This window comes from Leuciscus leuciscus (assembly GCF_965113295.1).
Source record: "Leuciscus leuciscus genome assembly, chromosome: 6".
Taxonomy (NCBI): Eukaryota; Metazoa; Chordata; class Actinopteri; order Cypriniformes; family Leuciscidae; genus Leuciscus; species Leuciscus leuciscus.
This window is the reverse complement of record NC_138730.1, coordinates 9,203,406-9,228,829: the sequence shown is the minus strand read 5'-3', so window position 1 is coordinate 9,228,829 and position 25,424 is coordinate 9,203,406. Positions and strand designations below refer to the sequence as shown.

The 25,424-nt window shown below is 37.2% G+C and overlaps 1 protein-coding gene across 1 annotated transcript in view; it reads left to right on the top strand.

The window, feature by feature from the left end:
* Positions 1-25,424, top strand: part of foxf2a (forkhead box F2a) — a 377,307-nt gene that overhangs the window by 126,176 nt on the left and 225,707 nt on the right. The gene's annotated exons all lie outside the window — the stretch shown is intronic.

Sequence of the window (25,424 nt, the reverse complement as noted above, 5' to 3'; positions counted from 1 at the left end):
GTGTCGCACTAGCATGTGCTGCCGCGGTGCGAATACATTCCTGCAGTGGCTTCCATTACTAGGCAGGAAATCTAAAACCAATCATCCAATACAAAGTGAGGGTGAGATATACTGTGAAAACAAACAAAGCACCCCAGCTTGTTGATTTAATGCGTTTGTGGACACGATTGCTGAGAAAACTCTGAGCCCTGCCAAAAAACCAACACGGCCTTCCACTTCGGCTCACTCTCATCTGCTTGATGAAAACAATTATTAAATCCATGCCGAATTGCTGAATAAATATGCTAGACTTGAAATCACACGTTTTCCAGGGTTAGTCTAGTGAGAAGCCAGTTGTAGCCGTTTCTAAAGAAGCGATCCGACGAAACGCAAGATAAACACGACGTGAAATGAACTGTCAGTCATACGCTGAGCGTTTCAAAACTTGGCTTGTTAGAGTTGTCAAAAAAAGTTTCAAAGCATGAAAATAAACAATCGCTCATCGTCCTTCTTGAACCTTTAAGCTGAAATCCAACCGTCCAGACACAATAAACTCTGCGCGTATGCAGACGGAAATATTTGTGAAAGTCCCTGTAATCCCATGCGGCCGGCGAGCGGACAGATGCAGTGCATGATGGGAGAAGAGCTCGTCCAGTATGACATCACGTACACGAGTGGGGGGGTGGGGGGAGTGAAAGTCACTATTTATCACTGGCCACCGAACATTTTGAGAATCATAACATCCTGACAGGAAGATCTTGTGGAAAATTATCAGATGGGCTTTGATGAGACGCTCGGCTCCTCTCGGACGGGATCCAGCTCATGTTCGCTGACCCTGCTGTCTGCGGGAGTTTCTCTTCTTTGTGACACGAGAGACGCTTTTTATGGGATTTTTTTTTTGCTCTTTTTGACACTTTATCGTTTCCATATTGAATTATATATATGCCATATAACATTTGGGTACACTTCACTTTAAGTACTAAGGGTAACACGTTATTTTACCGTATCCTTGTTACATGTACTTACCATAGTAATAACAGTATATTATGCAAGTACATGCAAGTAACCCTCAACCAACCTTAACCCTATAGTAAGTACATGTAGTTAATTATTATTACACAGTACTTAAATATATAATCACACTAACAATGACACTTTAAAATAAAGTGTAACTGTACTAGGTATAATGAATTAACAACATGAGGGATAGGGTTTGATTTATGGTCAGTTGCTTGTAATTAAGCATTTGCTCTACTATTTCACTATAATATATTTAGGTTAAACTTTATTTGGTAACATTTGACATGTAGTTAATTACATGCAACTAACCCTATAGTAAGTACATGTAGTTAATCATTATTACTTTATTACATTATTACATTATTACATTATTATGCTTAAATGTATGATAACACTGTAACAACATCATCTTAAAAAAAGTGTAACCCTTTATTTTAAGTTGTCATTGTTACAGTGTAATCATACACTGAAGTACTGAGTAATAATGAACAACATGTACTTTCTATATGCATAGAGTTAGGGTTAGTTGCATGTAATTATGCATAATTTGTATGTATTATTACGGGAACTACATGCCTGTGAAACAGGAACGCTGTAAAATAAAGTGTTACCTATATTTACTCAAAGTACACTATACAGTAAATTATGCATAATTACATGCAACTAACCCTCAACCAAATCCTAATCCCAGCCTAACCCTAAAGTAAGTTGATGTAATTGCTTAATATTACTCAGTACTTAAATATATAATTACACTGTAACAATGACACCTTAAAATATAATTCTGTAATTCTGTTTCAGTAACTCAATGTTTCTTGCCATTTCTTTGCAATCAACTATTCAACTTACTATGAATTTCTGAGTAAAAATAGTTTATATGCCAATTTTTACATTTAGAGTGTAACAACGACACTGTAAAATTGTGTTATCAATATTTTTTATACTACCCTGTAAAAACATAATTTTCTTCATCGCCAGTATCATACAATTATTTTCCAAGATCTTTCTTCTGATTTAGTTTGAAGAGCTTGCAGTGGCTGTTCAAGGTATCAGATTTGACTCATAAACAGTGACGAGGGACATGACTGTGTTTTTCCCTCATTCTTCTTTCATTTGGGAACAAAGGATGGTCCTTCCTGTTTTACTGAAACGCGGTGCCTGCGTGGCTGCCAACAGTGAAAAAGCCACGAGTCTTTCTTACCCCGTGTCAGAGGGGTGAGACACGGGGCATTGTCTTATCTCAGGAGGGCATGGACCTCAGCCAAGCCTGTCCTAGTGCTTCCTATTTTCACACCCTGGAGCACCTGCCCTCCGCGGAGCATGACGAGAGTGCAGCAATGAAAGGCATTCTTCTGCTCAGAAGTCATCCACACACCTCACCTTTCAGTCAACTGCAGCGACACACACCATTGCCTGGTGAACGCCTCTTTCTCAAACACTCAGCGGTGGGACCCAGAGCTGAGTCTCAAGAAAACATTACATTGGTGATGTTAGATTACAGAGCTGTCGATTCAATTGAATTAATCACACGGATCACAATGAATCAAACACGTCAACATTTGCTGAGGAAAAGAACCCAAATAAACGATGACAATGAGAAAAAACATTGCGTAGAAAGTTCAATAAAACACGCTTTGTTTTATTTTTTAATCACTGAAATGTGCATATATATATATAGCAAATTTTGTCAAGTCACCTTTATTTTTATAGCGCGCTTTACACAGTAGAAATAGTTTCAAAGCAGCTTCAAATGACATTATTAATTGTTTTTTTTTTTTTTACCACACTTAATTAATGTGTTAAACCCTCGTAATGCATTCAAAATTTGCATGTGAGCTTATGAAACAGTCATAACTCAGTATTTTTTTCCCCCCAATAAAACCATATTGTATCTGATCAATAAACTTTCATTAAATAATAAATGTATGGAATTGTAAAAGCTTAAAATTTTACTGTGTTATTACCATGTTATTATTACATCTCCCCAATTTTATTAATTAACCCCCCAGTTTCATATTTTATATGAAAAACAGAATAAATACTTTAATTATATTTTAATATACAAAATTTTATTTGAATATATAATATATGAAATTTATCTGAGAATTACTAATAAACGACAGTACATTTAAAAATCAATGGACTTAATAAAATTCACGACTGCCCCAAAAACAGTCCACATTTATGATACTTACACATTCATTATCTATCAAAACAGCACCCCTATTATTGTTTTCAAACCAAACATAATCATTTCACTTTCACTTTTAGATGGAAAAGATTATACTTTTTTCATGGTTCATCAAAAGGTCGTGCATATTCATAAAAAAAAAAATATATATATATATTGAAAAAGAGGCTAAATATATTTTGAAAACAGTTTAGAGACATATTTAATTTACAGATAAAAAAAAAAAAAAAAAAAGTGTGCATAATTTCCCACTGCATTATGAGGGTAAATGACACAATAGTTGAAGTACACAATAAACTCAAAGAAGGTCTATATGAGATATGTATTCTGTGGCTGTTCAAACCCATTTGACCACATGAGCGTTTACACTACGAAAGCAATCCGGTTTCGACTACCTATGAAACAAGCTCAAAACATTTTAGACCTTGCATTTCCATTAGTCCACTTGTGATCAGACTGACCAAACTGTAAAGGATCCAAAAGGAGGCTTTTGCAAGTGATGCCATAGAAGAACCATTTTAGTGTCCCAAAAGAACCTTTCAGTGAACAGTTGCTGAAAGAACCATTTCTTCTTGGTGTGACGAACATTTAAATAATCTGAAGAATGCTTTTCCACGACAAAGTACCTTTTTTTGTGTGTGCAATGGGAAGGTTCCATGGATGTTAAAGGTTCTTCATGGAACTGTAGATGCCGATAAATGTTCACGATTTAAATGTTGTATAAAAAATGCAACAAAAAAGTGTCACATCCAACATAGTCGATCTAATATTTTTATTTACAGTTGAATCCCAAAGCCAGCATGGATCCGCATCACTCCGTTGTGCTGTTTTATTGGGTGACAGCCAGCTCATAATCTGTGTTAACGGGAGTTATATAATAACTCATCCAGTAAAAACACTGCCTGACTAATGAATTGTCCTCAGTTAAATGTTTCTCTGTCTAAACATTGAACAGCTCCAGAGGTAAACAGAGTTACTCTTCAGACACAGCTGTTACCCTGTATGCACACACACACACACACACACACACACACACACACACACACACACACACACACACACACACACACACACACACACACACACACACACACACACACACACACACACACACACACACACACACACACACACACACACACATGTCTGGTTCACTATCTTTGTGGGGACTCCCCATAGACTTAATGGTTTGTATACAGTACAAACTGTATATTCTGTCCCCTTACACTAACCCTACCCCTAAACCTACCCATCACAGAACACTTTCTGCATTTTTACATTTTCAAAAAAATATAATTTAGTATGTTTATTTACCCATTCCCCTCATGGGGACCGCTGGCTGGTCCCCACAATGGAGGTGATCTCAGGTTTTACTATCCTTGTGGGGACGTTTGGTTCCCACAATGTAATATAAATCAAACGCACACACACACACACACACACACACACACACACACACACACACACACACACACACACACACACACACACACACACACACACACACACACACACACACTCACTTTCAGAGACACTACGGAGGGAATTCAGTGAGAATAAACTGATCGAGTTGTTTGCACTCGTCCAAGACGTGTGCTGAGCGCAATCTGTGATGTTACGTGTTGGGTTTCGCTATTTTATCAATCTTTCGATTATGGCTAACGAATAGTGAGCATTCAGTAGTAAGCTATCCCGGTTTCTAAACTCAACAGAAATTGCTAGAAACTTTCACAAATAACTACAAAGAAATGGCAAGTCCCTTATGAAAAACAAAAAATGGGAATATACTGGAAAATACAATGTGATGTCAAATAATACCCTTCCATATAACTTGTGCGTATTTCAACATACTGCATGTACATATATGTATGGATGTATATCGATACATATGCAAAATATAGAACAATGAAGACAAAAACTGCACAACGTTTTTGCATGTAATAGCTTTATTGAAACACTCAATTTATGAATTGCTCTTTCGTGGGATTACATAAAGCTGAACACATATTCATAAAATGTTATCTCAATTTATTGTTTCACATTTCTTATATGCAAATATGTGTGATGGTATTGTAAGACAAAAGTGTTTACTGAAAAGATTTTTTGGGGAAAAAAACTGAACAAGATTTGAAAAAAAAAGGGATTTTTGGACAATCTTGCTAAAGTCACATGGTGTGGAAGATGAGATTTTACAAATATAAATATAGTCAAATATATGGTATAAATACAAATATATGGATATACATCACTAAATATATTTTTCTCATAATTGTGTACATGTTCCCATATCCAGTATATGTGAACAATAAATGTTCAAATATATTTATACTCACAGTACATATATATATATATATATTGTAATACTTTTGTAATATTAACACAGTATATTATTCTATATATTTTCAATATTATATCATTTAATATATTGAATTTTCATATATGGAAATATATTTTCTTTGCGTAAGCGTACGTATTTTTGCATTTTTAGATTATTATTATTGATTGGTGATTGTTAACTTAACAAAATCCTGAATTGAAACTCCATAGGGATCAGCTGTGAGTGAGTCGTGTCCCTCGTGTAGTTCAAATGGAGAGCTTTATTTGACTTGTTTCCTATAAAGTTCACCAAGTCACTTCTCAGAGTCCTGATGCTGCTGTAGAAGAGGAAGCTCACTAGGGCTCGAGTAGAGTTTAGATTGGGCTGTAATGTTGTTCAAAGGAAACTAAAACAACGCTAATATTGTGCTTGGCATTTCTTGTCATACCAGTAAAAACTCACTCATTATCAAATGGTCATGTGGTGTTATGGGCCATCATTGGAAGTCTATCAACAAATGCACAATAACAATCCTCCATGATATGACTCAGGTGCGACATGAAACGGAAGTTGCGCTCGTCTTTTCTCCTATTGTGCCGTATATCCGAGTGAAACGGCTTCTCAAACAAGAACAAATGTGGGGCGGGGCTTGATTTTGTCCCTGGGGAATTGATTGGATGGTTGTGGTTTGCTATTGGCTGATCTCATGTGATTGACAGGTTGCTCCGCCCTCATCATCAGAGAAGAGTAGAGATGAGCTGCAAGAGGGAGGAGAAGTTATTCTGATTCAAGATTACAAGGCACATGAATTTAAGAAAATAATGATGTGCATGAATAAATAATTTATAATAAATTCTACAGTATACCATAAAAAATAAGAATTGTCCATTTTGATTTCATGGTGACTTTAAAGTGACCATGTGTCAGCCATGGAGTTCTGACATACTAGGAGACATCTCTCCTTTAGCATTCACATTCATCTCAATGACATTAGCTCAGCAGCCTTAGAAGTTCATGATGTGGTTCCTGGACTCTTATTTCATTGGCACTCAGATCCCGAAAAATTATGGATTTTTTATGGAAATCAATGTACACCATGTGACAGATAAATATTACAATATTTTACAGCAGACATCAAAAAGTATATTTCACACTATTAAGAGTTTACACAAATTATCATTGCAAAACACAGTAATGTTTGCAATTTAGATGTTGCTTTAAAAAAATTTAAATAGAACAAATGGCAGCTTTTGAATGGCTGTCAAGGGGGACACAGGCTTTTCCCCCCAGAATGGTGCAGTTCCAGTCTCTTCCAGCAGGGGCTTCACTGCAGAGTAAACCAGCTAAACCCTGAGCTCCAGGATTCAGTGCTAACTGACTGGAACATTTCAATGATTTCACATACATACATGGGTTGAAGTTAAGATATCACTTATAAATGACAAGAGGTTGGCATTCTGGCAGGGTCAGAGACTGGAGGTGATCTTGCTGATCAAAACTTCCCCAAGCACACAAAACACAAAACCAATGTCAGCATGTCAATTCATACTTGGAACAAATTCTGAAACGGTCACAAAGCTGTTATTAGCAGGAAGCTGCATGCTCGTTTTGTTATTTTCCACTCTCAGCTTGAAACAACAGACATGACAAAGCACACATTTGTTATGAATTTAGGGTTTTTCAACTGTTTTTAGTAGATTACATGATTACATGGTGTGACATCATGACCACAGATTGCTGTTCAGCCTCAGAAAGAGCTTCCACTTCCAGCCAACAGCCATGATGACAACAAGAGCACTCGCTTTTACATGTTTTTGTTTGTTTCAACTTTATTGTAGTTTGAACCCAAAACTGATTCAGAAGAAGATGATTAGGGAATTGAATCAGAATGGTAATTCGTTTTATTTGTCGTTCTCTACAACGTCAGACACATAACGGTAATTGATATGATTAACCTTTGGCTTGTCTATGTTATCAAACAGCTCAGCTAATAATGCTAATGCTAATGCTAATTTCACACAAACCATGTTCCTGTTCGCCATCTCAGAGTCAGACAGCTGCCTTCTGAAAATCAGCATCCTTAGAAACACTTTGAACATCATAGAATATCAGTGGAGAAAGGCATATAACTCATAACATCAAGATATACATCATATTCATAATTCAACTGCTATATGTACATGATTTTTCCTGTTCCTTCTTAAAGGCCCACTGAAATTCTTTGAAACGCACAGCATTATTCAATGTGTTGACGAAATTTCCACTGAAACAGGAAGACAGGGCGGGGCATATTGAACAGCTCCTCCCCTATTTAAAAATAGCCAATAGCATTTAGTTTATATCACAGCTCGGCCAGAGCCTTTGAGCTGTATATCCTCCTAATCTCCTCCATATCGCTTTAAAATACAGCATTCTGTGCAAAATTCAAAAGTGTCCGATATGTGTTCTGGTCTGCGGCGACTTGATCATATGATCCGCTCTGTGTATCGTGTCTCTGGACCGGAGCTGCGGCGGTTCGCATGATACTTCATTCGCTCCAATGGAAAGCATATTTACACTGTCTGAATCGTTCCCTATCCCCTATATAGTGTGCTATGTGCTATTCACCATGTGTGAACAAGTGACCGATTTAAGCAGCAGCTTCAGTGTCTATTTATAGTGTAGGAGGCGGAGCTTCAGACTCTAGAGAGCATTTGATTGGACAGAAAATCTGATGAGAAGCTTAAGTGCAGAGTGATGTCATCAAAATCATATTGGCAGAAGTGAGAGACTAAGTTTTGAATGCTTTTATCTTCTAAATGTGCATTTTGTCATTGTTTTGGAGCACACTAGATAACAGTAAGGCTAACATATTTACACTTACGTTTTGATTTCATGGGGACTTTAAAGGTGTTCTTGTGCTCACTGTGGAAAAGCCCCGCCCCGCATGTCAACAGGATTGGTTACATGTTCATGTTCAAACAGGGGGTTTTAAACCGTGTCATCGATTCACTGCGGTTTTAAGGAGAAAATACTCAGCAATGGTGTCGACTTATGAATTTACACATGATTTGTCTTAAAACACATTAAAAACACCTCATATATATATATATATATTTATATATATATATATATATATATATATATATATATATATATATATATATATATATATATATAAAAATGAAAAGCTGGATTCTCACCACAGGGGAACTTTAAATTTAGGTAATATTTAATCATATCACAGTCATTAATATTAGTGCTAAAATGTCTCTGTAACATTGTTAACCTGTCACATCACTACATTACACACACACAGACACACACACACACACACACACACACACACACACACACACACACACACACACACACACACACACACACACACACACACACACACACACACACACAAATTCTTCATTTTAAAGACTGGCATAAGCATTACATGCAACTTCCATTCATGTATATTCACAACGTGAGTTACATATTCTGACTAAAATATAGTTTACAGTTCAAGTTTGCCTGTGAATTTGCTTTATTGTCTGTACAGATATATAAGCATACTATATTATTATGTTTATCTGTAACGCATAATAGGCCTTCATATATGTGACCCTGGATCACAAAACCAGTCACAAGTCGCACGGGTGTATTTGTGGCAATAGCCAACAATACATTGTATGGGTCAAAATTATCGCCAAAAAACATTAGGATATTAAGTGAAGATCATGTTCCATGAAGATATTTTGTAAATTTCCTACCGTAAATATATAAAACATTTATTTTTGTGAGTGAATGCAGCACAATCGTGAACATAAATGCACAACTTTAAAGGAAATTTTCTCAATGTTTAGATTTTTTTGCACCCTCAGATTCCAGATTTTCAAATAGTTGTATCTCGACCAAATATTGGCATATCCTAACAAACCATACATCAATGGAAAGCTTATTTATTCAGCTTTCATATGATGTATACATATCAATTTCATAAAATTGCTCCATGTGACTGGTTTTGTGGTCCAGGGTCACATTTATATTTATATATATATATATTTGGACTACCTGAAAAAAAAAATCTTTTTACATTTTTCTTTTTAGTGCATTGCTCATGTCTTGGAGTTATTATTATTTTTTTATCATAATTTGTCAACATTACGTTTTTTATTCAAATGTTGTTTGGTTTTCATGATGATGTGTCTTTTTTAATTGTTTTCACTTTCATGGACAAAATTATAACCCATGATCCATGTGTCTGTCAGACAGATTTATGACACGCGTAATCAGCAGAAAGATCAAGATCAAGTCTCAGCCAATCAGATCATCTGTGCCTGAAAAACCTGTTTAATGTTATTGACAGTATGAACAATTCAATTCAGTCATGTAATCAGATCTGACCACTGGGCAACTGTTCTTAGCGTTTGTATAGAGTTCATGACAAGTATTCACACTGAAACTGCATGAATTTCAGGTCGAATCAGTTCTGGCATGTGCAGTAAGAAGCCCTGGTAAGTTTCCAAACAAACAACAACACTCCTTCTCCGAGGAATTAAAGAAATGCAAAACTCTGCAAGATTTGCTCAGATATGTTGCGTCTGTCTAACGAACACCCCACCCACCCGTTCGCTTTTTGGCTCACATTCTTCTTTACTGCATCTCCGTCATCAGCCGCTGGAGTTTTTCAGAGCGATGAGGGCCTCCCCCATCTCCACAACTATGAACGCGCACGATTACTCTTCTGTCTACCTGAGGCAGCCAGACCAGGGTTAATGTGGTTCAAATAAATCAAAGTTAAGCCCCAACTCATCTTCTGACGGTTAACCTTGTCCCATACATCCTACAAGATGTATTGCTGGACTGTTGTGACAGCTCCAACATAAAAAATGAACAGCGAGCTTTATGAGGCTTTAAATGACGAAAATAACAAAAAACAATCTAAAGATTTGGGCTCCAGGAGAGTGTGTTAAAGAGTGCAAAGATATTTTGGGTTCAGCAATGGAGCAAACTCAAAACAGAGAGTCGACTTGGCCTGGAAACGCTGAGGATTTGACAGAGTCCAGGGCACGTAGGCCAATGGCTAATTAATCATTCCCCTGGACTGGCTGGGATAAGATAATGAGGTCTTTAAGTGGTGATTAATTCACACCGAAATAGAGCGTCATGTCAGTTCCCAAGGGAGGCAGGACGGGGATTAAACAGTGACCTGAGTTTATGGTTTCGGTAGGGCAACTTGTGGCCCAAACCCCTCTCAGTACCTGGGAAACGCACTGTTTAGGCTTATAACCATGTTTCCACCGCAGGAACTTTCCCCAGGAACTAGCAGCTTTGGGGTGGTACTCTGTGTGTTTCGACGGCAGGAACCAGGGTCTAAATGAAGTTCCAGGTAAAAATTCCCCCCTCAGAAAATCCCTGCTCACGAGGTAGTACTTCTTCAAGGTTCACGAACTTTTGGGGGTGGGACTTGGGCACTGAACATGCTGATTGGTTGAGTTCATGAAGCATTTTGATTGGTTGACTCAACAGCATTTTATTCCAACCACCATTTTTAAAAGTCTGTTGCGGTGCGAGCAGTAAGAGTTTTTGCTATTCGAATATCCGCTTTTCCACCAAAATTACCCAGAACAATTTGTCCCAGGAACTTTTTTTCCCCCGTACCTGTTGCTGTCTGGGTTTCCATCGCGGTCTAAAATACAGTGAAGATTAGGTAAATTAGTCCGGTGACGTAGGACTGTGCGTTACTTTATAGTTCCCACTGAATTTTGTCCTCCGCGTATAAGTTTAATAAAGCCTGGACCTTGTAATCGGTCATATTTTTAAAACTCCATTGTTGATTAGAATAGCACACAACTCTTACTGGACGCACCGCAACAGACTTTTAAAAATGGTGGTCTAGACCCTGATCCTTGTGGTCGAGACACACCGAGTACCACCCCAAAGATGGTACCACTTCCATCTAGGGAGATCCTGGGGAAAGTTCCTGCTGTGAAAACGCAGCTAACAATGGGGTTTGAAAAATTCGACCAGTGACGAGGTCCAGGCTTTATTAAGCTTACATGCGCAGGACGAAATCCAGCGGGAACTGGAGAGCTGCGCGCAGTCCTGCGTCACCGGACAAATTTGCTTAATCTTTACGTTACTTTAGACCGCAATGGAAACGCAGACAGCAACAGGTCTGGGGGAAAAATGTCCTGGGACAAATTGTTTTGGGTAATTTGGGTGGAAATGCGGCTGGTGTCATGCAAAGGTCAAAGGCACTGTTGGAAATAACAGGCCTGCGGTGCCTTCCTCACCTGTGTGTTTTTCTGGCCTGACAGAATAATTCTGTGGAAGGGATTTAGGCTGTTTTCACACTTGGTTCATTTGCTTGATTTGATTCATTCCAACCCCTATCCCTGTTCTTCACAGTTTTTGACACTTTGGATTTACCACCAAACTTTTGCACCTTTACTCTCCGAAGGGGATTTATTTGACGGCAAGCTATAAGACATGAGAGCATACAAATATGTAAATTATACATCTTCTGTTGTGCTTTCACACCAACCAATCAAACCAAACTATGGCGCCAAAAAGATACAAATCCAGAACAAAAGCTGTAGTGTGAAAGAGGGTCCCACTTTATGTTAGGTGTCTTTAACTACTTTGTACTAACATTTAAGCTAATCATTTGATACAATGCACTTATTGTGTACATACATGATTTTACCTTGTTCTTATATTTTAAAAATTATTTTCTGTAATTACATCTATAATTACAATGTTCATACTTTCATTTATGATTGTCTTATATTTTTTATTGCTGTTCTAAATACCGTTAAATTTTTAAAGGATTTTGTTTGTGGAGTGATGAAACTAAAATTCATAGCCAGTTTTTGCCGTTAAAAATGCAGGTCAGAAAAAAAAAAAAAAAAAAAAAACTCAAGGTCTAGAGATGTTTTTATTTAAAGTTGAACGTATTATAACTTGAGCTCTGCATTTATAGAATGCCGTGTCATGCATGAGATGGAGCAAAAGACACGAGAGGTGCAGCGGTTAAAGACTAATGAAGTTTACATTGAAAAACAACGGAAAAGTAGTGTTCTGTGTGAACGGCCCATTATAGTGTTTATATTGTTTATAATATGATGCATTTTACATTAGGTTACACTTTATTTTATTTTATTTTTTATTTTATTTTTTCTGTGTTACAGTGTAATTATACATTTAACTACTAAGTATAATCAACTACATGCTCTTATTAGGCTTAGGGTTAGGAATCAGAGTTGGTTGAGGGTTAGTTGCATGTACAGTAATTATACAAAATGTATAGTTATTACTACAGTAACTATATGTAACCTGTGTAACAAGGACACTGTGATATAAAGTAATACCAGATTAGGTTTAGGGTTAGTTACATGTAATTATGCATCATTTATATTTATATTTAACAGTAACTACATGTAACATGTGTAACAAGGACTTTGTTAAATGAAGTGTTACCTTACATTATTTCTGAATGTTATAACAAATTGTGTCTAATATACAGATGCAACTCTGTACAAATGCAATTTTGACCCAGTGTGACTTATAGTACGGTGCGACTCATTTTCCAGAAAATACAGTAGGTTATAAATGTGCTTTTGTCCTTTACAGCATATCTGTTTGTTTAGTTCCCAGTACGTTTAAAAGAAATATGCCAAGCATGTCACTTTGTGGTTAAAACAAAAGAGTGATTTGCATATGCGACCGTCCACACCTGCGTCAGAGGTGACATCCAAATATGATTGAGGACGTGCACAGCCAGCTTAGCAGTTTGATGGTCTGCAATACTGAAAGAGACGACCGTGATATAAATCAGATCGAGACCCTGAGGCAAGCTCAACACAAAGGATCTTTTACAGGGTTCACGTACAAACTGATTCTGTGTAATGAAGCTGCGGTTTAATGTGACAGTCAAAGTCATTGAAGGAGAACTCCCTAGTTCACCTCAAACTACCGGGTCGTCGATTACCTCACAAACGCTTGAGTCCTCAGGCGACAAACGCACCCACAGGTATGCGAGCAGCTTCGCTTCAGTCGACCACACACATGCGTTTTTACATCTTTATACATCTTTATCAACAGCTAAGTAAAAAATATAAGGCTACTTGGTGCTTGATAACATGTAATGTTGATTTAAGTGACAGGAGTTGCACAGAAACCACATCAGTTTCTGCTTCATTCCCCTTTTGCTACCATTTGAAAGTTGGCACCAGCACTTATTCACAAAGCCAGAAATCCATCATGAAGCATTACAACAAATCTGTCTTTCACTTTCAAACTGTTAATGTCAATTTGGACTTGGCAAGCTTGCAGCCATAACATTCTTCAAACATATTTTCAAATCGGTGTGATGATCGTTGGAGACGGTAGTCGCAATTACAGTCGTTTGTGTCAACAATACATTCTTACAAATGAAGAATCTTTATTGGCATCGACGGTTCCATGAAGAACCTTTAACATCCATGGAACCTTCCAGTTGAACAAAAAAAGTTCTTCAGATTCTTAAAATGTTCTTTATGATAGGGAAAAAAAGTTGGTTATTTTAAGATCTTTTCACTGAAAGGTTCTTGGGGAACCAAAATGTTTTTTTTTTTCTTGGTTTTTTTCTGTGGCATTGCAGTGAAACCCCAGTTTGAACCTTAATTGAGCTGCAGTTGATGACGGTGGAGTAATATCTTCTGCTGGTTCATTCATTTGAGATCATTGCTCATTAATATGGGAAAAACAGCATTGTTCTGACAGCACATTCCAGTTTCAGGAGGAAATTAACCAACAAAAAACGTACTTGTAACGTGTTTCTGTAGAGAAAGTGTTTTTAACATTGAACAAATTACACACATTTTAACATCATTTTAAGTGACATTGTACTTACTCAAATAAGTACTAAGTAATATTAATTAAATATGTACTTACTATAGAGTTATGGTTGAGGTTTGATTTAGGGTTACTTACTTGCTATAACCCTGTTACTATAGTTATTACTATAGTAAGTACATGTAGTAACGTGTAACTATGTCACCTTAAAATAAAGTGTTACCCACATCTCTAATTTTGGAAATGATGACAAAGATAGATAATGTATGTAGACGTGCCACTTTTATACATTCACATTTACATTTATATTCCATAACAAACAGCTTTAGTGATCTTTATTCATACGGAATGACATGAGATTACCCCGCTATGACTAAGGAATAACACTATATTACTAACATTAATATACACTATCTTTACTGTGCAGAGTATGCAGATTTTCTGTGTGCATAAAATACCTTACCAAAAAAAACAACAGCAAAAAAACAGTTCACAGTATTTCCAGTGCAGTATTCAGTAAGTAGTAAGCAAATATTTAATTTCAATAGTCTAAGTTTAGACATGATTTACAAAATAATTTTATGCTGCATCAAATATGCAGATTGTCTCTCAGACATCAAACGCACTCTGAAAAAAGTGAGATTTAATTAAAATTGATTTAGCAAGTTTTTGCTCACAGCTGATGAATCAGTTTTAGGTTACACTTTATTCAAAATTCCACTTTAGACAGTCAACTAACTATAAGTAACTTTGCAACTCATTATAGTATTAATAGACTCTCTGCTTAATATCTGCTAACTCTTTATTCTGATGCTCCTCAACAGACATTCTACTGACTATAACTAACTTTGCAACTACATGCCAACTTATTCTACTAATCTGAACCCCTAAACACCAAACACCCAGTCTACTACATTCTACTAATACTCTAATGACTGCAAGTTGACTTGTAGTCAACTTGGACTAACGTGGACTATCGAAATTGTAACCCAGTTTTATTCTTTCTTCACTTTTGTGACGTGTATCACGGCTTTGTGAAGTGAAACGGCTTCTGGAACAAGAACAAATGATAGCAGGGCTTGATTTTGTTTGTGAAGAATTGATTGGATAGTTGAGGTTTGCTATTGGCTGATCTCATGTGAGTGACAGGTTGCCCCGCCCTCATCATCAGAGAAGAGAAGATGTTTCTGCAAGAGGGAGGGGAAGTTATTTTGATGCAAGGTTATGAGGCACATACAATAATAATGATATGCATGGATAAGTCATTTATACAATGCAATATTACATAAAAAAAAGTAAGAATTGTCCATTTTGATTTCATGGAGTGTCTTTAATGAAGTCGATCTTTAGTTCCTGTATTTTAATCGAGAATGGCAAGAGCTCAAAGAATCTCTTGTCTCTCTCAAGATGGAAAAAGATTAATAACAGAGAACAGTACAGAGAGTGAGGGATATGATCTGGTCCTGCTTGCACTGTCAGCTGCAGGGCTCCCCGCGTTTCAGGTCAAAGGTCATCCAGCTGCGAACCCGCCCGCTCTCATGACACTGCAGTTGCAGACATCGAGGTGTGGGGTCCGCGAGCACATCTGGTTCTGCTTACCGCCAGACAATCCAGGCTTTTTATCAGCCTCATCAACAGCACGCTCGCAGGTACCAGGGTGGCAGTGCATTTCTCAATCTGCCAGTGACAGCTTTAGTGTGAGCCACAGATGCTGGGTTTACAGCGTGCAGACTGCAATAGATCATCATCTTCAACACATACAATTTGTCTCTGGACAAAAAGTGCATTTGCAAATGAACATACAAGACATAAATAAAACATATACATGGCCATTCATATTTTGATGGTCCCTTTTGAACATTCTATTAACTATAAGTAATGTTGCACCCAAGTGTCAGCTAGCAGTCATTATAGTATAAGTAGACTCTCTGCTTAATATCTGATAACACTTTATTTTGATGCTCCTCAACAGACATAATACTATAGACTAACAGAAAGCAAAATAGAGATCATACTTCATGATAAAAGAAATAAAATGGAAGATTATGCATTAATGGGAAGGCTTGTACAATTGTAATGCAGCTTTCACCTTATAATTATAATACAACCAGGCCCCGCCCTCACTCTACTGAGAGTTAGTAGACATGTAGGTGCAACATTACTTATAGTCAACAGAATGTGTTAAAGGGACCATAATAAAGTGAAGCCAAATGTAATGTAGCAACACTTAAAATGTATGAACATGAGATACAATGGTTACACTGTATTTCGATAGTCCACTTTAGATATTCTACTAACTATAAGTACCTTTGCAACTGCATGTCAACAAGCAGTCATTAGTGTCACGCTTTAGCAAAGCCGTGGTGTATGCGGGAACACGATAAAGACGATTCATGTTAACAGACTTTATTAAAAGAAGGAAAACATAATATGATAAAAAATAAATAAAAAAAAGATGTAAATAGATGTAACTGACATAATTTGAGTACAGAAATATTACCCGTTTACGAATTACCTGTTATTTATGTATGACTGACCACTATATAGTATATCAATCTGCAAGCAATCGCATCATTACCGCATGTTTGCTGAGTTCCTCTGAACCCCTCCACCTCCCAGCTCCACCTGCCTAGATCTGATATGGGATTTATGTATGTCTATATATGCAGCAGAAGCATGATATATTACATGTTCACAGCAGTGTGTCTTTGGGCCCTATCTTGCACCCAGCGCAATTGACTTTGTACAGCGACGCATGTATCATTCCTATTTTGCACCCACGCACAGCAGACTTTTCCCTCCACAGACGCACGTCGGTTAACTAAGAAATACACTTGCGTTCCCGGGGGCGGTTCACCTGCATGCTATTTTGCAGGTTTAGAAAACAGTTCCGCCACTGACCGAAAAAAAACCTAGTTTAAAATCAGTGGTGCGTTGCGCATGTTATTCATATGCTATTTTAAGGGCGCATGCTTGGCCATAATCAATGTAGCGTGTGCACAACGCGCATACACTTTGATTCTCTCATCTACACAGAAGCAGCAGTTTTCATTTTTGCAAATCATACATTATTACGATAGATAGATAGATAGATAGATAGATAGATAGATAGATAGACAGACAGTTTATTATAAAATGATAGCCTACATCTAGCTTACACATTTACCCAAATTATCATACGCCTGTTTAACCGAAGTTAATTTGGGTGTGTTTCTCCATCACTTCTCTGTGTTTTACGGCTCTGACGAGAATGTCGGTCTCCTCGGCTGTGAACCGCTGTTGCAAATCCGCCGTTATAATAGGAATCCGCTTTAGAACAAGCGCACCTGCTCTTAAAGGGAATGTGAGATGACGCTCTGATTGGTTTATTTCACGTTACGCCCAAACCACACCTATGAATAATGAAGCTACTTCAGACCAACCCATTTTAGATTTGCGTCGGGCGCAAGAGTCATTTATCCCGCCGGGAAAATAGCAACAGCGCCGGAGACCCGCCCACAAAGTTACTTGCGTTTCGCGCTTGATACTTACGCTTCAGATCGTTAAAATAGGGCCCTTTGTATCTAACGGCAGTAGCAAGTCCATACTAGCAATAACTAACAGTGCATCTGATCTAGTCTGCCAAGACCAAATACATTAACCTTGCCATATTCAATAACATGCAAAAGCTTTTTCAAGAGTTATGATTGAAATTTATAAAACAAATGCAAATTTTGTTATCTAATGCAGTGAAATTCAGACATTTCAAAGTGTTGCTCAACTGTCTAAATACTAGGGGCAATGGTGAATAATATGCTTCATAAATTGGTGAAACATGTGAAAGGTATGCATAAGTGGCAGCTTAATTGGCAGCGGTAGAGTAAAACACCCACCTGTGCATGTAGCTCCATTCCTTCACATAATTCTTGTTTTGAATCTCAAATCCCCCTTTCCCCTGAGGCCGGTGATAAATCCATGCTTGTCAAACACACATTATGACAACTTTAATGATATACTGCGCCTACATTAACCGAATCCCAAAAGAGTTTTGGAAAGCTTCCATTGGGTGTTAATGGAGATATGCAGTCTGCCACTTGCAAGTGTGGCTTTTTGGATACACAATACACACCGTACAAGGAATGTGAATTCATGCCTGGCCTTTTATCTCAGGTTGTACTTTTATCCAGTACTTAAGCATGCTTAGCAGAATTATTTTGCACCTGCAGGAAAATCCCCATATCCATAAACAGGGCGCACTTTTCGGTGGGAATCGAACACTGGAATCATTCATCACTGTAGTGGCTGATTATTTTGCCAGGGTGTCTGCTGAGAAACCCCCTCCACCCCAGGCTTTACGTTAGCGTTCATGTTGTGATATTGAAAATCAATCCTAACAAGCGGCACAGAATACCTGCTAATCGATTTCCAGTTTCTGCCAAAGGAGATCAGGGGAAAATGTTCCCCAGATGGAAAGCATTCCTGTTAATGGTTGAATTTGTACATCAGAATAGCTTGGAGCCAGCAGTTTTACTGACGGAGAATACCTGGATAGAGCTATCTGTTAGCATTCCCATTCATCACAATGGCAGTTCCTCGGTAAGTACGCACCCTGCCATCTTTGCTCAACTGCGCGCACTGATCACTCTGGAGCCGCGGGAAAATTAAGTCATGACAATGCTGAGTGACGGATGGCACGAACACACACAGTCCATCAGGTTATGCAACTGAGATGCCGAAAGCAGTAGACATTGAAGAAGTCCATTTCACACTTTTAAGAGCCCTCAGAAACTAATTGATAACTTGATAGTGCTAATATTGAACCACCTTGGAAGTGACAGTGACATTTAAAGTCCCCCTGTGGTGAAAATCCAGCTTTTAATGTTGTTTATATGTCTATGTGGTGTTTTTAATATGCTTTAAGACAAACCATGTGTACATTTATAAGTCAACACCATTGCTGAGTATTTTCTCCTTAAAACTGCAGTGAACCAAAGACAGTCTCAAAAACACGCTTTGAAATCGCTGGTGTTTCTGACGTCACAAACTACCTTGTAACCAATCAGATCAACGTGTGATCATCAACGAGTGGATCTCTGAGCTGAGTGAGTGAGTGGAGGCGGGGCTCATTTGCATATGCATAGAACCGCGTATACTAAATGAGGCAAGGGTGTCGAGTTACAAGCTATTTTAGAGCACGAAGAAAAAGTGTTTCAAGGAAAAACGTTTAAATATGTAATTTTGGTGATCAAACATGAGTTTTAAGGGATCAAATTTTGATTTCTTTGGAGCCACTTGACTTAAAAGACAGTACACGTTCACGACTGTTTCTTAACACACTTAAGTACGCTTTTAAAACGCACACTCTGTATTGATGTCATATTAAAAGTTTTTCTTTAAAATAACTTTTTAAATCATTATATTTTACCTCACTTTAAAGTGCACTTATTTTGATGTGTTGACTAACATATTAAAGCACATGTAAAATGCTAGATTGTAATTTTGACTGTAGTGTGTTATTTTATATTACATTTAAAATGTATATATTTTAGATGTACTTAATTGCAACTTCATTACACATATGTACTTTATGAATATATTTAAATACATGACATACAGGTTTCAGTAGACATTACATTAATAGTTTCCCATAAATATATAAATATTTTGTTTTAGCCATATTTCAGCGAAAGTTGTACTAATTGTATTTAATGTACATTTAAACTATAATAATTTTCGGTAAAACTTTATTTTACAGTGTCCTTGTTACATATGTTACATGTACTTTATGCAAATGTATGAAAAAAAAATAAAATTATGCGTTATTACATGCAACTTACCCTCAACCAAATCCTACCCTAACCCTATAGTAAGTACATGTAGTTAATTAATATTACTCGGTACTTAAATATATATTTACACTGTAACACTGACACCTTAAAATAAAGTGTATCCTAATTTTCATTTAATTGGAATTCACATGCAATTAAGTGCAACATCACATTCAGTCCACACTGAAGTCTATTCTTTCAAGTACACGTAAGTTTGTAAGTTTACTTTCAGTGTAATTTAAAAGGGTTTAAAAGATAATTAATATTCAGTTATGTTATAGATTTAACTGCACTGACACTATCGGATAAGGACAACATTTTTAGACATTCTACTAACTATAAGTAACTTTGCAACTACATGTCAAGTAACTCTCAGTAGAGTATTAGTAGACTGTTAGGTTATGTTTAGGTGTTAGGGTTTGGGTTAGTAGAATAAGTTGACTTGCAGTTGCCAAGTTACTTGTAGTCTTTTGGGGGAGCATCAAAATAAAGAGTTGGCAGATATTAAGCATACAGTCTACTAATACTATAATGACAGTTAGTTGACATGTAGTTGCAAATCTACTTATAGTTCGTAGAATGTCTAAAGTGGACGATCGAAATAAAGTGTAACCCAAAATTTGAACTGCATTGATCCGGTTAAAGACAGTTTGAAACAACAACTAAATTGACGTTAATAGCGACACTATTGTCTCTTAAAAGCTGAAATTGAATTTGTTTAATAATTGATGAATTGTACAACATTAACACTGTGAAGCTGCTTTGAAACACTCTGTATTATATAAAACACTAAATAAATGTGACTGTTTGGCTTCTTTCTCACAAGGGTTTCAGCCTCTTCAGGACTCTTCCTCAACCTCATTCCGATCATGGCTTTACTGGCATCCTTTCCATGTCATCAGCATGCTATTGCAGTTTGGGCCTTCAGTGTAAGCCATTATTTACCCTCCTGACACCCTTTCACCCTGCTATCAGACCCCCCATGACCTTTCCTAACCCACACCACCACATGCCACAGCTCCCCACTGACAACCTCGAACCTTTCCCAGAAAACAGCCCCTAAACCTGTCACCGCCTTCCCTGCATTGATTCTGGGACTATCTATAACGCCACCTGCACAAAAATACACTTTTCAACACTACATTCCTCTAAGATTTTCCACAACGCAACGCTTCTGACGACAGAATGGCTGAAGCGAACCAACAAATGGCGTTATGATTCGTCCACCTTTCCAATTGGCTTCTCCACCCTTGATCTCCGCATGCCTGGAAATGCAAATGCGGATCTCCACCTCCGTCACTGTCATCAAAAGCATAAATGCCAACATTCAGCGCTCTGCGGTCCTGCTAAGACCACCTAGGTGGAGTCGTGACGCTTCGGGGGTTTGTGTACGAATGCAAGCCATTTGCTCAGTCCTCACCGGGTGATGGTGTGAATGCAGGAGTCCAGCCTCAGGAAGTGAGGAAGAGCTTTATGTTCTGCTCGGCTAACAGGCCTGATGATGAGCTCCAAATTGCTTCCCATCTGCACTAATAAATGGCAGCAGGTGATAACGCCTCAAGTGCCATGAATACCTCGAGGAAGACGTGCTAACAATTCAATGCCATGGACAAATTGGGGTTTTATGTGTTCTACATCTAGAGAATACATCTCAAAGTGAAGGATACCGCTGCATTTCTGTGACTCTCTTTGTTGTTGATTCCTCAGCGATCAGTCTCAGGATCCTGTGAAAAGAGTTGCTTCAGATGTTGATTCTAAGCCAGAATAGAAGTTGTTGTTGTTTTTTACCAACAATTGATGCACTTTTTATAGAAATAAATGTTGTGATGTTATATGTCATCAACGTGCATCAACAATACAAGTCCAGCACTTTGTAAAGTCTCCTCCAGCACATCCCAAAGACTTTCAATTCATGTTTGTTTATGTTTTGAAAGAAGTTTTTTGTTCCGAGGTAGCATTTATGTGGTTATAAATGTAATTAACAGTAATATTGTGAAATATTATTACAATTTAAAATAGCTGTTTTCTATGTGAATATACTGTAAAAAGAAATGTATTCCTGTGATAAAAGCTGAATTTTCAGCATCATTACTGCAGTCTTCAGTGTCACATGATCCTTTAGAAATCATTTCAAATATTATGATTTGTTGCTCAAGAAACATTTATGATTATTATCAATGTTGAGTATTACTGTGGAAACACTGACACATTTTTTTCCCTCAAGATTCTTTGATAAATAGAAAGTTCAAAAGAATAGAATTTATCTTTTGTAAAAAAAAAAAAATATTCCAGTATAATGAATAAAAATAAAATCTGACTGACTCCACACTTTTGAACAGTAGTGTATATGTATATTGGGTAACACTTGAGACACTGTTCCTTCATTAATGAATAACTACACAGGTACAAATGAGTAACGCACTATTAACATTCCAGTAACTACTATTAACTCAAAATAAACTCTGAACTACCACATTCAACTGAGCGCTATTACTTACTAATTTGTTAATCAGAGTTTCTTGTTAGTTAATAAAGCAATAAGCCCGGTGAAGTCGTGATTTACAGTGGATTTAGAACAGCTAAGGGGCGTTGTTAGGCACGACACGGAGCAGAGCTGTTCTAAATCCACTATTGCTCTTATAAAACGGTTACTTCATAAAAATATTCATTTTAAAATGTATTTCATTTATAAAATAAACACCAGCAACAAAAAAACAACAACAACCTTATAACACATTTATTCCTCCGCCAAGCAAAGTAGTTCCGAAGAGGTTGCCAAGCAACACATGCAGCAACAAAGCATCACAAACGGCAGTTGCGCAGTAATACTAATGTAATGCGGTCACAGGTGTGTGTTTGCTGAGTCATTTACACTAATGTAATGCGGTCACAGGTGTGTGTTTGTTGAGTAATTTACACTAATGTAATGCGGTCACAGGTGTGTGTTTGTGGAGTCATTTACACTAATGTAATGCGGTCACAGGTGTGTGTTCGTTGAGTCATTTACACTAATGTAATGCGGTCACAGGTGTGTGTTTGTGGAGTCATTTACACTAATGTAATGCGGTCACAGGTGTGTGTTTGTGGAGTCATTTACACTAATGTAATGCGGTCACAGGTGTGTGTTTGTTGAGTCATTTACACTAATGTAATGCGGTCACAGGTGTGTGTTTGTTGAGTCATTTACACTAATGTAATGCGGTCACAGGTGTGTGTTTGTTGAGTAATTTACAACGGCTTTGAACGCGGTTCAACCAATCAGAATCAAGGACCGGAACTATCCGTTTTATAATAGTAGTTACTAGAATGTAAAAAAATAGTGCGTTATTCATTTGTTCCTGTGTAGTTATTCATTAATGAAGGAACAGTATTATAAAGTGTTACCGTATATTGTAAGACTAAGAGCTGTAAAACACAGTATGGTAACACTTCGTGTTCTCTGTGAAGTATGAATGCTGGTTTAATTGCTTAAGTGATATATTTTGTGCGTCGCAGCTGTATATTCAGTGGTTGGATTGAGGGAATGATTAGGGTTTGAACTTCCACAATCTTCTTGTCACCTAAGAAGGGAGGTTTCTCTATCCCATAATGTTCATATGATCTATTCAAGGCCAAATGTATGAAGTGCTAATCAGCCCCCAGCGCTCCCTGACTTCTTCACGGTGTTTGTGACGATCACCAAAGCGACCCAGTTGGTCAAACATGTGCGGGAGTGTTTTTCTAGGGGTGGGGGGGCAGGAGGAGGGCTAATTAGAAGTCATTCACCAACTATGGGGCCAAATGGAGCAATTATCTGCCCCAGTGAGTAGATAATTCTCCCCATTCATCTGTCACCATCCAGGCTCTGACTCATCACCTCCATAGACCCTCGACACCTCCACACACACTCACACACACTCGCACACGCACGCACACGCACGCACACACACTGTTAACTGCTTGCTTGTGTATCCAGCAGTTTGTCTCTGACACGGTTATGTCCAGATTCCCCCGCAAATATGACTACATGTTTATTAATATGAGGTGGGAAGATGAACTGTGATGAATGAAGCGTATGAAAACATCAGCACAGTGTGATCGAGCGGGACATCATTACTTGGTCTTTCACAGAGGAAGGTTTTCACATGCACTTTCCCTTGATGTGATGCCAAGGCATTTACAGATAATGCAATGCTAAAATAATAATAATGACAATAATTATACAATCTTAAAATGTTTAAAGTACACAAAATAGTGCAAATTGGTTTTTGATGGTGCAATTCAACCTAAAATAGCAATAAAAAATAGTTAATATAAAATTATTTAAAATACCATTAAAATTTGTAATAAATAAATGATTGACTGAATGAATGAAGGAATATATATATATATAAATATGAAGAGTTCAGATGCAAAAGCCTCTAAGTGCCATCTGAAATTTTCTTCTAGAATGATCATTTTTATCAAGCTCGTATATTTAAGTTCAATAATTTCACTTAAATGGCAATGCAAATCACCTATTAATCGCCATTTAAGTGAAATTACTGAACTTAAATATACCAGCTTTATAAAAAATACCATTCTAGAAGAAAATTTCAGATGGCACTTAAAGGCTTTTGCATCTGAACTCTTCATATATATATATATATATATATATATATATATACACACACAAATAATTACATACAATACATACATACCTAAATGGATAAATAAACAAGCAAACAAATAAATAAATAAATACACAGATAAATAGATAAATACATGCATATACACATAAATAAATACATGAATATATAGATGGATGGATGGATTGAATTGAATAAACGGATGTCCTCTTTCAAAACATCCTAGTATAAACAGATATAAACGTTATAAACATGTAAACTCTTATAAACATGTTTAATACATATTAATATTACATTACATTATAATGTCACACCTGGTTTTCTTTGTTCTTCATGACACTTTTAACTTTGACACTTTGTATCAGAGAGAATCAGAGCTCGTTCCTGCATGATCTTCTCTATGAAACATGAGTCTTATCTGCCGTTTGGATGAGACACACACACACACACACACACACACACACACACACACACACACACACACACACACACACACACACACACACACACACACACACACACACACACACACACAAACGCTGTCGGTAGAGTGACGGAGTGATGGAATAATGACTTCTGCACCTGAAGAGAGAGAGAGAGAGAGAGAGAGAGAGAGAGAGAGAGAGAGAGAGAGAGAGACTCGTTCATTCAGCTGTCCTGAAACAGGCCGGAGAGAGAAGTGGAGATCTGCA